Source organism: Dipodomys spectabilis, unplaced genomic scaffold (genome assembly GCF_019054845.1).
Source record: "Dipodomys spectabilis isolate Male_0828 unplaced genomic scaffold, ASM1905484v1 ptg000132l, whole genome shotgun sequence".
NCBI classification, from domain to species: domain Eukaryota; kingdom Metazoa; phylum Chordata; class Mammalia; order Rodentia; family Heteromyidae; genus Dipodomys; species Dipodomys spectabilis.
In genome coordinates this window covers 6,211,123-6,226,272 of record NW_024870809.1, presented here as the reverse complement: position 1 = coordinate 6,226,272, position 15,150 = coordinate 6,211,123, and the positions used below count along the sequence as shown (strand labels likewise).

Here is a 15,150-nt window from a genome sequence, read left to right as displayed (position 1 = left end):
TTACAAGCCATATATCTAATAAAGGCCTTGCATACAGAATATATGAAGTACTTGTAAAACTGAACAAAAATAGAAGATAGGCAAAAGAGATTTCACAGAAAAGGATATTCTAATAGCAAGAAATCACAAGAAAAGAAGTTCAGCATCATTAGACATCATGGAAATGCAACTTAAAAACTGTATTGACATCTCTATACATCCATCTCAGGAATAAAATTTAAAATACTGGAAACACCAAATACTGGTAAGGATAAAAACATCATTAATTTCACATAAATAATGATATCATAAGATAGTATATCCCTTGTGAAAAGCAGTATAGAAATTTCTTTAAAACCAAACATGTCGCTGGGAACTTGTGGCTCACACCTATAATCCTTCCTACCCAAGAGGCTGAGATCTGAGGATCGTGGTTCAAAGTCAGACCAGGCAGAAAAGTCCATGAGACGATTTCCAATTAATCACCGGAAAAGTGAAAGTGAGGCTATGGCTCAAAGTGGTAGAACAGTAGCCTTAAGCATAAAAGCTCAAGGACAGCACCGAAACCCTGATTTCAAGCTCCATGACTGACAAAAAAGGAAAAAAAAAATCTGTCTCATAAAACTAAACATGTAACTGGGAGAGAGTGAGGGAAGGGGTGACATTGTCCAAAGAGAAATGTACTTATCACCTGACTTATGAAATGATAACTCCTCTGTACATCATCTTTATAATAAGAGTTAAAAAATAAATTGATATCTTCAAAGTATTTTTTTAACCAACTAAACATGTACTCCCATGTGACTGAGCAATTCTACTCTGGGACGTTTATCCCAGAGAAATGCAACTATAAGTTCACACAAGAATCTGGGAATAAATGTTCATAGCAGGCTTAGTCATAATAACTATAAACTTGAAGTAGCACAGATGTCCTGCAACACAAGGTTAAACAAAATGGTATGCTCATACCATAGAATCTTACTTAGCAATATGTAAGATCAAACTGCTAAGAACACATAGCAACTCAGATGGCTCTTTTGGGAATGAAAAAAAGATGGCTCTTTTGCTGAATGAAAAAAAAAGCCAATCCCAAAATTTTACATGCTGTGTGATTTTTTTATATGATATGACAAAATGATAAAATTTTACAAACAACTAGACTAGCAATTTCCAGGAATTAGGAACTGGGGTTAAGTTTGGGTCATGGTAAAACCCTGTATGGCATGTAACTGGTCTGTACCTTGGTTATGGTGAAGGACCATGAAAACTTCATGTGTGCCAGGAACATGTGAATGAAAAGTATATACTATGTGCTTATATTGAACTATAAACTCATTGATATGTATAATGAATTCATGTTAATAGAAAATATGGGGCCATATATAGTGGTTCACACCTGTAATCCATGACACTCAGGAGATCAAGAGGATCATAATTTATAGGAAGCCCAGGTTAAAAAAATTAGTGAGACCTCATCTTAACTAATAAGCTGGGCATGGTGGTGCACCCCAGCCCACAGGAGAATCATGATCCAGGCCAACTTAGACAAAAATATGAAACTCTATCAAAAAAATAACTACAATAAAAGGGCTGTGGGTATAGATAAGCGGTAAAGTACTTGCTTAGCAAATGTGAGGTGTTGAGTTCAACCTCAGTATTACCAAAAGGAACAAAAATACATTACTGAGCTAATAATCAATACAACATAACACTATATGTTGTCCCCTCACTGAAATGTTCAGCATGTTCTGAAGGACATCTACAAAGTTAACTGATGAAATATCTCAGTTGAATTCATCTTTGATGTAGTCATTGCACGTAGTCCCTAAAATTGCATTATAGTGAGGCTCTACTGTTATTTATATTTTTTAGTCACAGGAAGAAAATTACTTTGGAGAAAAAAAATGTGTCTTTCTCACAAACAACATAGATTCTGCTATTTGGGAATGATTTAAATTATGTTGCATATAATTCATGTGGGGAGGCTCTGCAGTTTGAGGAAATTCATTTGGGGACAAAATGTACATAAGTAGGATTAGTGAGAAATCTAATTTTGCAGATGCATTGAGTGTATCTCAAATCTGGATTTACATAAAGAAGAGGAAGCTTGGGAAGAAGAGCCCTAAGAATGTCAACCATCATACACTCCTAACAGGAATGAAAGACTTGCTTAATTTTAATCTTGGTACCCTAATCTAACTTACAAGAAGTTCTTTCAAAACAAGGGACAAAGGTGTGACAACAAACCTATTTTGTCTGTACAAAGAAGAGCAGAAATGACCAAGTGGCTCACTAAACAAAGGAGAGACATAAAATACCTTTCAATGAACTGCAATGGGAGACAGGAAGTGAGCCTTGTGAACAGAAGTGCCTTCTTGTTCCTGCCACATCTCTGGCAGAGGGCATTCAATTCTCAAGTACCTGAAGTGGAACATTACACTCCAGAACACCAAGAGATAACTTCTCCAATCAACTAAAGTCATCATGATTTCCAAAGAATTTGAGAAAAGGAGTAGGCAAAAGAAACAACCTAGATCAGCAAATAAGATTCCTTTCTAGAGATTGAAGGAGGAAGAGGGCGTTTCTAGGAATTTAAAGGCATCATTTGGCCTTCCAATACCAGATGCTCTTCAGATGAGAAAACTGCAAGCAATCAATAGCAGCATTTTCTGAAACCATCTCTTCTGTGTACCAAAACTTCTTTAAAATATCTTACATCACCAGGCACTGATGCTCATACCTGTAAGAGGCTGAGATCTGAGGATCATAGTTCAAAGCCAGCCCAAGCAGAAAAGTTTGTGAGACTCATCTCCAATTAAGAACCCCAAAAGCTGTAAGAGGAGCCATGGCTCAAGTGGTAGAGCACTAGCCTTGAGCAAAAAGCTCAAAGGAGAGGGCACAGATCCTGAGTTTAAGCTCCAGGACTGGCATGCAAGCACACATACTCACATGCACACACACACACACACACACACACACACACACACACACACACACACACACACACACATACATATGTCTGTGCGTATATATAAAACACAAAACACCCTATTTTGAAACAATCTCTTCAAATAGTAACTATCAATAATGGGTAAAAATGAAGCATTTAGTTGCATCACTTTACAGAGGTGGATCCTAAAAGGTGTTTTATATACATATTTTACGTGAAAAAAATACAGTGGTCATAGACATTTAACCTAGTGCTCATGGGATTGTATTTTGGGAACATTAAAACTTCATGCAATTATAAAGGAATACCTCTTTCTGTCTTAAATAACTGTCTAAATGTTGGAAGAAGATATTAAATAATTATGAGGGGCTATTCCCAAAAACCTGAAATGATTATAGATAAAATATGCTTTAGTCTTGAAGTTCTGGGATCGCTCATGAAAGTATTAAGATGTCATGAAAATGCTCATTGAACTTTCAAGTAATGAATGACAAGTATAGGATTTTCCACTTGTTCCTTTATTGTAGTGCTCAATAAATATTAGTAGATATGACAGTGGTTTGGTATAAGAAGAACAGGAAATGTGTATCCTCTAATGTACCTCTTCCTCTAAAGAAAGTAGCTAGTAGCTTTACAAAGTTAAAATGAATAACAAATTGGCTTAGCTTGGACTGCCAACCCTGTCATAAGTGGTCCCAGCAGAGCTAGAACTGCCGCAGTTTCAGTGACTGCCAGCTCAGAAGACAGATGTGTAACTGCAGCACTGTCATCTAGCCAACCTGGAAATAATATTGTTTGTTTTTCCTTTTATAGAAAGACAACAGGAGGAAATGGTATCTGACTATGGCTACTATCAGCTTTGAATTGCCTATGCTAGCCCGGAGAAAGGAGGCATAGATAATGGTAAACAGTGGGTATCAAATCTCATAACTGGTAGCTACTTGCTACCAGAGCCCTTAGTTTAATGCTCTCTGCTTCAGTCCTATCATTATTGATTCTCCATAGGTTAGAGGACAAAAGGACCTGGTTTTACTACAACTTGCTCAAGATGTCAAATTGATTGGACTGTGTAATCTATTATTCATGTTCCTCTTGCCACCATAAATGCACAGCTTCTCTTACACCAACATCTCACAACTGAGTAGTACATTGGTTCCAACAGATGAAATTACATTAACCTATCATCACAGTGTCCATAAATTACACTATGGTTTACTCTTGGTTTTGTACATTTTCTGGGTTTGGGCAAATTTACAATGAAATGTATACAAACTATTTTCACTGATGTAAAAATTTGTGTTTTTCCTACTCATCCCTCCCCCAGACCTTCTTAATGTCTCCACAGTTTCCCCTTTTTCTTTTACACAACGATTCTGGGTGGGTGGTTTTATCACTATAAGTGGAATTATATAGTATATAGCCTGTCCATATTAGCTTCTTTCTCTTCTTTCTTTTTTTCCTCTGGTACTGGGTCTTGAACTCAGGGCTTGGGCATTGTCCTTTACACTTTTTGCTCAAGGTTATTATCTACCACTTGAGCCACAGCTCTACCCTGGCTTTTGGTGGTTAACTGGAGAAGTGTTTTATGGGCTTTTCTGCCTGGGCTGGCTTTGAACCTCGATCCTTAGAGTTCAACCTTCTGAGTAGCTAAGTTTGAAGTTGTAAGTTCCCACACCAAGCTTAGCTAATTATATCAACATCACTTTTAAAAAGCTGGCTTTTTAAGTTAAGTATGTGATTCTATTAGAATAATAGTTGCTATGTTTTATATTAGAAATATCTGTGCCAGCATCAAAGATATTAAATCACAAAGAAAGCATTTCCCAGCAACCTTATAAAATAAAGATTTGATTTTGTATACAAGTTACATTTTTCTTTAGTAAAAATGTATTTGTATTGCAAATAACATATTCATTAGTTTTTCTATAACTATTATCTGAATGTGAATAAATGGATTCCCTTAATGTTAAAATTCAGTCAACAGACTGAATTTCAGCCAACATGATCCAATTAACTATTAAAAATCAAAATAAAACAACAAGAAAAAGCATCTCTTAGACAGCATAATTAAACCCTGTCATGCTCCATTTCTTGATCATGTCATTTTCTGAGATGAAAAGGAAAGACTTGTTGGATGCAAATAGCAAAATAGAAGCCTGCAGTATCAAGAATTACTAGGCTTTCTCCATTCTTCATCATGGCTTGACTTGTCTCTGTTGACAACCCTGATGAAATCTCATTGTCTCTTCAGCTCAAATCAATTTTTAGCACAAAAGAAATTCCCAGTAATCATTACTTCCTATTGTCTTATTCTTATTAATTTGTGTTGATTCAGAACTTCACCTAGACTCCTAAATCTCATATCCCATACAAAACACTATCATGCTTCAAAAACCCTTGTCCTTTACTGTTAGAAACATGACTGAAATTTGTTTGTATATCCAGAGATGCTTATATTAGAATTGTTTTAAGAGTACACCAAAAGAAAAAAAAACACTGTCCTGCTAATAAGGAAATCTAGATTCTTGTCCTAGCTCTACCTCCCATTAGCTGTGTTCTAAAGGAAGTTATTCGACCTCTCTGAGCCACAATTGCTTCAGTTATATAAAGTAAATCCCTTGTAACTACTTTAATTTTATAAAAGAAACATTGGCTGAGAGCCTTGAGCTTTCTTTTATGACTAAGAGGATTCCTACCAAGAGCAAAATCACGGTATTTTTTCTTCACAGCATAAATTACCTTTTGACACCCTCCTCTCAACTCCACTCAAAAAGCACTGCTTACTGCAGAAAAATATGCCACAGATAGGAAGACTTTGTACAATCTCATTCTTCAGTGTTTTCCACTTATTGATGTTCTTCTATATTTTAGGTTCGTCTCACAACTATTCTAGGTGAGTGGTTTTTAATGATAACCACCTGGAACTGTCTTCTCTAAATTATATTTAATAGCTACCTTCTAAGCCCTATGACCCCTCTTGCCTCGCTCCCCTCCCTTATATATACATAGTACATTTTGAAAACCGGTAACCAGTTCTGCAACTAACATTCACTGACCACCAACCATGGGCCATGCACTGTTCTAAGAAAATCATACAATGCTTCTTTTAATCTTTATAATGCACTTAAAAGATAGCTATTATCCCTCATCTTTTAAATGATGATACAAGTACAGAGAGAGACTAAGTAACAATTAAGGTCACGTACCTATGAAGGGGTGATACCTTGACTTGAAGAAAAGTTGAGAGAATAGTAAGAATCACACACTTGCAAATCTCTTACCTAGATTAACCCACCTGTCACAAATTACTAGATTTTATTTCCTTTATAAATGGTTTTGGCTGAATTACTTAAAAGTAAACTATATACATGGAAATTCTCTAAATTATGTAGCTTGCATTTTCCAAGAAAAGGGGTATTTTTCTACATAATCTTAACTATCATACCTAGAAAAATGAACAATACTCAATTTACTGAATTATCCTAAATATTTCTTTTGTGTTTGTTTTGGTCCAATATATAATTAAGCTAACAGACTTGACTGTTATATCTCTTTTAATGTAATTTTAGTAATTTAATTTTTTTTGTTCTGTGGCTGAAGTTTTGAAGAGTCCAAGAGGCAATTTTTTGAACCAATATATAATTAAGCTAACAGACTTGACTGCTATATCTCTTTTAATGTAATTTTAGTAATTTTAATGTTTTTGTTTTGTGATTGAAGTTTTGAAGAGTCCAAGAGGCAATTATCTTTTAAAATGTCTCCCTTATACAATGTCTGATAATATGTATAAGTGATATTGTATAATGATCAATCAAATTAAAACGCTCATAATATTAAATTATCCCACTTTTGGTGAAGCCAAATTTGACTACTTTATTAAAGTGATACATGTCAGATAGCTTTTGAAATGGCATATTTTCTCTTTTGTAACTGTAAATATGTAAATCTTTAATCTGTAAAGTGATTATTTCTGATACCATGCAATAATCTTAAACTCAGAAGTAGTATCAGAATTCATGGATGATTCTTGCTTGAATCACCTGTTAATACTGGGGATACAAAATTGTGATCAATGTACTTAACTGTACAATTAAGACACATGCAAATTATGCTGCAATAAAACTGTCTTTAAAAACATTAACTAAATAACTTAGAGTCTGTATTTGGTCCATTTCCTGCTGATAAGTTTTTCTTCTGTGAAATGACTGACAGTTAAAACATTTATAAATGAGGCAGGGTATTCAGGACCGAAGTGAACTTAATAAAAGTACTCCACTGAAAACTATTATGATAGCTTCCTAATTCTATAATTCTTCCTAAAATCACTAGTTGACATGCTTCTGTAAAGACTTTCACCTACACCTTTCCTCTCTCTTCTCTTTGGAGCATCACTGTGATCTTGAAAGTTGTTTCCCCCTTAGTGTATTATGATCTATTACTGTTTTTTTTTTTCATGTCAAAATCATCCCAATAAGACAATGGGAATCCTTCCAGCAATCCTGTGTTCTGATATTAACACCTTTAGTCTTTGAACAATGTTCACTTTCTTGCAGAAAAAGTCCTAAGCTTACTTGCACATTTTCTGCCAGAGAGCTGAGACCAGAGAATTCCTCAAGAAGATTTGCTATCTTTTACTGGGAATGGTACTTAGAAACCAAAATCTAGGTCTTAATGTGTGCTCACTGTTACTGACTCTACTAGCTCACTGCTTAATGGTCTTTTCCATGTATAGAACCAACAAATAAGAATTCATTACTGATATTTACGATTCAAATTTATGGTGCAAATATACAAAGAAAGAAAAAACAACTTGTATCTCTTATTTTCCTATGTAAATCTTGATTTCTATTGCTATTAATACACATATCATTTGCTTTACTATTTATGAAATGGTAGTAATATAGATAATTCTGAAAGTAACCATAAGCCCTCATTGAGAAAGTTTAAGATTTTTAGTAATGTAATTCTTTGAACCTTTGAAATGCCTTCCTAGTGTCAGGCACTAGCCCTCAGTGAAAATGGTGAAAACACCAAGAGAGTTCAAAAGTAGTAACTTTAATTTGGAAAGAAATTCAATTATAGGAAACATAATATAAAAAAGCAATGGAATCTGTGTGACAATGGCTCATTCCTATAATCCTGGCTACTCAAGGACTTGCACTTTGAAGCTAACTTAGACAGAAAAGTCAGGGAGACTCCAACTCCAATTACCCAGCAAAAAGGCTGGGCTGAAAGTGTGGCTCAAGCAGTAGAGTGCCAGGCCAGTAAGTAAGCTGAGGCCCTGAGTTCACCACAGTACTAGGAAAATAAAGGCTCAGTAAGATTGGACATGCTATTAAGGACACAGAAAGTTATTGGAACTGAGTGATTAGATTATAAATTAGTTACATAGATTTGGATTCAGGATGTATTCAATTTTAGTACTTGTCTTTCTTCCCATCATTTTTGGTTCAATTCTAATTTTGAGTATATGAAACATTTATATGGTCCTTAAACCATACTACATTTAAAGATACATACAGGAAGTATTGCTTCTATTAATATTCCCTATACTCATTGCTACCCACCCTATTTTCATTAATTTCTAGTTAGTTCTTCAGAACTACTGTGAGCATAAGATAAATAATATGAATATAAATGAGCTCTTATATAAGTGTGATCATGGAATATGCAATCTGACTGTGTCACATTTTCATATATAGAGCTTGGTATACCAATGAACTCTGAGGAATCCACCACAGAATGCACTTAGACATTTAGATTTTGCAGTTCTACTAGAACTAAAAAAAAAAGTCCAAGACTTTCAGATAATACTTATTCTGGTGTGGTAAACATAAAATAAACACAAGAACTGAAATTAGGAAGTGACTTTTAATTTTTGTGGTAAGATATGCACTGAGAATGTAATATTAATGAATGATTTCATGTTTACAATGCTCATTACCTTTATATATTAGTGGAAATTAATTATCTTGTAAGTGTCAGGAGCTAGACTCCTAAAATTCAATAAGAAACTGAGTACCATAGTACAGAAGTGAAGAAAAAACATTAAAAGACAATTCATTTGAGGCAGAATTTAATTTAAAAAAATTAAGAATAGGCCAGGTGCCAGCGGCTCATGTTTGGAATCCCACCTCTTCAGGAAGTGGAGTTCTGAAGATCATAGTTCAAAGCCAGCCTGTGAAGGAAAGTCTGTGAAACTTTACCTCCAATTACCCACCAAAAAGCTGGAAGTGGAGCTGTGGCTCAAGTGGTAGTGCTTGGGGACAGCTCCCAGGCCCTGAGTTCAAAGGTCCAGCCAGGATCAGCACACACAAAAAAATTATTTATCAATCGAAACGCCAAGTTTTCAAATGATAATGTTCAATCGTTAAGTGCAGGTTGAACTATCAACATTCAAAATGTTTGGAACCAGAATTGTTTGAGACTCTTGATTTTTCTTTAATTTAGGAATATTGCATATATCTATATAGATATAGATATATATGATGAGACACTTCAGAAATAAGACAAGCCTAAATAGAATTTATATCTCATATATACTTTATACATGTAATCAGAAGATGTGTGTGTGTGTGTGTGTGTGTGTGTGTGTGTGTGTGTGTGAATCATGGGGCTTAAACTCAGGGCTTGGGTGCTGTCTCAGAGCTTTTTTGCTGAAGCACTCTGCCATTTGAGCCACAGCTCCACTTCCAGCTTTTTTTGGGGTGCTTCATTGGAGATAAGTCTCATAGACTTTCTTGCTAGGGCTGATTTCAAACTGTGATCCTCAGATCTCAGCCTCCTGAGTAGCTAGGGTTACAGGCATGAGCCACTGGTTCCCAGCTAGAAGATAATTTAAAATAATATTTTTACTATTCCTACATTTTAAATTACTTTGGTTTGTTTATTTGCAGTGCTGAGGATCCACCAAGGGCATCTCAAAAGCTAGACAACTGTTCTACCACTGAGCTCTATCTCCAGCCCCTAAACATCTGTGTTTTGACTATAACTCATCCCATGAGGTCCCAGTGGAAATTCCAAATTTCCACTCGTAGCATCATGTCCTCGCATAAAGTTTCACAGTTTGGAGCACTTCTTCAAAATTTTTAATTATGGATGCTTAAACTATGTGGAGAAAACCGAACATTAATATATAGCCTGCAGTAATATAAAATGGTTCAACTTTCCAAAATGTAAATTTGTACAGAATGTGTCAAAAAGTTCTAAATATTTGTATCTTTTCACTCAGTGTTTTTACTTCTTGGAGCTTACCAGGCTTACTCAAATCTGAATATAACTGGTCATTACAAAGCTATGTTACATTGGCCAAAAATTGGAAACAATATTTCTACTAATCAAAAATTGAGGGCTGGGAAGGTAGCTAGTGGTAGAGTGCTCGCCTTGCATGTATGAGGCCCTGGGTTCGATTCCTCAGCACCACATAAGCAGAAAAAGCTGGAAGTGGTGCTGTGGCTCAAGTGGTAGAGTGCTAGCCTTGAGCTGAAGAGCTGAGGGACAGTGCCCAGGCCCAGAGTTCAGGCCCCATTACTGCCCCCCCCCAAAAAAAATTGAGTACATACCGGTAAAGTTTCCTGTAACAAAAGGGTATCATGAAAATTCATGTTTTCCATAAATTGCTAAAAGTTTTGGAAAGGACTATGAAACAATATTAAATAAGATATAATGTAGAAATCTACATAGATAGAGTTCCAGTATTTTTTATCAACATAGAGTAGGAAAAAAATATACCAATAATGTAAGTGGGTACTAGTAAATATAGCTGATTTAATTTTCTTTGTAGATGATATAAAAATATAATTGAATAAATCTGTAGTATAAAGTGACTTAATAGAAACTTAATTATCAGGTGGCTTCTTCCATTCTCCAAAAAAAAGAAGAGAAAAGTAGGCAGGTGAATCCCATCTCCATGAATACTGAAACACATAAGTGCTATTTTTCTACTCTGATCTATGGCCCATAGTAACATACTGGTAGGTACAATAAGTTGTATATAGGAATATTATCATTCAGAAAATGCTTTTGTTTCCTGTTCAATGATTTATGCTATCTGAAAAAGAGATGAGTTGTTGATGAACTCTTGTTTCTTTTTTTACTGCATTCAAGCAGTAATTATCCTTTACTCACTCATCCTAAACATCTCAATCACTCATGTCAGGAAAAACAAAAATCAACACTTTCTGATCCACTACTAAAATAAAATAAAGCAATCTAGGGCTAAGTAGAGAAAAAGGATAAAGGATTATAACTGCCTTTTACCTATTCTGCTAAGAACATCTCCTTATATTAATTCAATGCAGAGGGACTAAACATCAAGCTCTGTTTCATGTCTAAATCTGCATGTATTTATCTATGCATCAAAATTCTATTACAACAAAGTAATTTTAGGTTTTGATAATGATCTAATATTACATTAAAAGAAAATCTATAGTTGACCACTCTTAATCATCTGTGTGAATGCAGGGAGATAGCAGCATGAATAATCCTGGACTAATTTATATTTGTCTTTGTTCAACTTTAGATTTGCCTGAAGTATAGAATGACATAATTTTTATAGCTAGAAGGGACTTAAAGATCATTTATTCTATCCTTGACATTTTGCAAAAGAAGCTAAGACTCAGAGATTAAGTGACTTAAACAAAATTCTAATGCTTTCTCAACTATAACACGCTGTCTCTTTATAATTAAAAAAGCTGGTAATGTGTATGCAGATAAAGAACTGTCTGGATATAATTGGACAAAGAGCTTACTACAGAATAATCACCACTTATGTGTATGTCATTCATTCTCATTTATCCAGATCCTGGTCTCACTTCTACTTGTAATTAACTGATCGAAAGCACAATAGGGGCTCCCATAATGGGAGATTCCTCTTCCTATTACTGCTACAGAGTGGGAGTGGGGGAAAAGAGGACTCCATTTAGCTACTAAGACAATAGGGAAAAGTAGAGAAAATAAGCTCTTTTAATTATAGTATAGAAAAAGGGAAAAACCAATACTTTCTTATGGCTAAATTAATCCACAGCACCTTGACTGTAACTGGAGCCTCAGTTGTATACACCCATAATGCAATGCATTTACATTATGAGCTGCATTATATTCTGTGGGACAGGTGAAAAGCTAATGATCACAGTTAATGTAATTTCTATGGAAAAATGTTAAGATAATATTTAACACCATATTTTTAAAGATAGAACCTATTCACAAATTAAAGCTTGCCTGGGTATATCTAACAGATTCAAACATATCTGCTCATATTTAAATGAATGAATAAGTATGTAAAAGGAAAAATGAACAAGTAGTAAGTGAACAGAAAAAAATAAGTAGCTGGATATATTTAATTCTCCTAACAAGGAGAAAATCTTGAGCATACTGGGAGGAAAGAGTCATTGTTGTACTATCCTGAGAATAATCACAAAAAACTCACAGCCATGTCTACCTCTATGTATTCACTGCTCCAGTAATGATGCAAAAAAACTGTATTTCTGTAGTCAGATAAGGAGACTGTAAAAGACAGAAGAAGGTCACTAACTAAAAGACCCATTGATTTCTTACTAACTCTTGGTTGTTTAAATACAAAATAAAGCTGCAAACACTGGGTCAGTCATATCAGCAGTACTTGAAAATGTATTTGGGTGGCCAGTAATGTCTTTTGAGATTTTGGGACACTTAAGAGGCAACTAAAAGATGATTTTTCAGTACCTGTGAAGTAACTAAAAGCTGGACATTCAGCCCCCTCACTTTAAATCTATGCCCTTTGTTCTGAGTCATTCCCTGCTGCAGTCACTTTACAATCAATTGGACTCCAGGAAGAACAGGATTCACTAATAGGCATCTTGTGATAAAAGGCAAACTGCCTTTCACATAAGTAATGTCATCTTATCACCATGAAGAGAACAGACAAAAGCTACAGACTACCCACCAAGCCAATAGAGTCAAACAGGCCATACCTGTGACTTGAGATTGTTTTAACTATACCTTTCTCACCTCCTGCCCCCAATTCTCTCTGTTTAACTTGAGGCCAATGTCTGCACCCCCAAAGATGGCTGAAGTTGTTCTGAAGTTTCATTTTCCCATGGCTACATGTAATAAACTTTCTTTCTTTGTCCTTCACCATGTTTCTTTATTTGACATTATAGGGGTGAGTGACCATACCTAACAATGGGCTCCTAGACTTTGGGCCTCCCTTGGGTTTAAAAACCCAGTTTCAGCACTATTCAGCTCAGCATTGATAATTTCTGCTAATTTATCACTGCAAAGGCATATGAAATAAAGGGGTGAACAAGAAATGTTTTCTCCACATTTACTATTACTGATATATAAGAACAAAATTGACAACTGCATTTATGTCAATTCTCATTACCTTCTCAGGGAGTCTCAGTTATGACTAGTGGTGCAGCCTCATAGATACACTATTCATAACCATGTTACCACCATGTTCTAAGACTCCAAAGATGAAAGTTTTTTTAAAAATCTACTTTGCCACTTTTATTGTCACCTATTTATCTTCTGCCTAATGTTCAAGTAAGCCCTGAAGCAAAGGAACACTGAAGGTCAAAATACATTCAAAGAGCCTTTAGGTATACATAAACTAGTACTTAACATTAATCAATAAATGCTGAATGGTCTTCAATGAAAAAGTATATGTACATTTTCAAAGTAAAACCTTATATAAATATAAATACACTCCACCATGAAACAAATATGATTTAAGAAATGAACTTTAAAATACTCAAAGGTACATAAATTGAACTGCACAACAAACTGATTAGTTGTCTAAATTCTGTTTCATTCAACCTATTTGCTATACATGCGCGCATGCGCGCGCGCGTGCGCACGCACACACACACACACACACACACACACACACACACCTAACCTACTCAATAAATATGTTTACAAAAATTAAAGTGGACTAAGGCGTTTTAAGTTTAATGCCTATAAAAATTAAGACTCAATTAAATTTGTTGGTTAGTATCATCTACTCACTTCCTGCACCAAAGTACTTATAGACAATCTGCTTCCCAAATAGTTGAAGACTCTGGTGAAAGTTATATCAAAATATAAACTTGACTAAAAAGAAGTAATTGGAAAGGAATTAGCCTTTCAAAGATTTCTTCAAACCACAGTTAAAATATTATGACCAAAAATGTAACTGTTTCTAAAAAAACAATAGAATATACAAAACTTAGTACTACTCCCCCTCAACAAAGAGGAAGGCAGGAAAGAAGGCAAGAGGGAGGGAGAGACAAAGGAAGGAAAGAAGAGATAAATGAGGAAAGGTTGAAATATGAAAACAGAAACAGAATTAGAGCCAGTGCAAATTAGCTGTACTTACTATATTTAATGTCCCTAATAAAAAGTTAACTTTGTAGCCTAGCTACTCAGGAGGCTGGGATCTGAGGATCACAATTCAAAGCCAGTCTGGGCAAGACAGTCCATGAGACTCTTATCTCCAGTTAACCAGAAAAACTGGAAGTGGTGCTGTGTCTCAAGTGGTAGAGCACCGGCCTTGAGCTCAGGGACATTTCCCAGGCCCTTCAAGCCCCATGACTGAAAAAAAAATTTTTACTTTGTAAGCCTTTTAAAGATAAGCTCAAGGGGTGGGAAATGTGGCTTAGTGGTAGAGTACTTCCTTATCATTCATGAATGAAACTGGGTTCAGTTCCTCAGTACCACATAAACAGAAAGAGCCAGAAGTGGTGCTGTGGCTCATGTTATACAGCACTAGCCTTGAGCAAAAGCAGCTAATGGACAGTGGCTAGGACCTGTGTTCAAGCCCCAGGACTGCCAAAAAAAGCTCAAAATCTGTGTGTCAGTGGCTTATGGTTGTAATTAAAGGATCAAGATTTGAATCCACCAAAGCAGACACTTACCTACAATTAACTAATGAACAAAAATAATGGACCAGAGGCATGGCACAGTGGTACAGTGCAATCTGTGAGCAATACAGCCAAGCAAGTGTGTGAATCCCTGAGTTCAAGCCCCGGTACTTTTAGCACAAAACAAAATAATGGAATAAAAAATAAGCTCAGCTAGGTATATGACATGTATCTGCAGTTCCAGCAACAGGAGGCTGAGAGAGAAGAGTCCCTTGAACTTAGGTGTTTGAGACTAACCTGAAAAACATAGTGAGACCTGTCTCAGAACACAAAACAAAACAAAAAAAGCTCAATCTGAACTAACTAGTAAGCTGCTGATTAGGGTAAATTAGTCTCAAT

The 15,150-nt window shown here is 35.4% G+C and overlaps 1 protein-coding gene across 1 annotated transcript in view; it reads right to left on the bottom strand.

Moving 5' to 3' along the window:
- The window catches only part of Nup62cl (nucleoporin 62 C-terminal like), a 67,376-nt gene that overhangs the window by 9,873 nt on the left and 42,353 nt on the right, over positions 1 to 15,150 (bottom strand). The window lies entirely within an intron of this gene.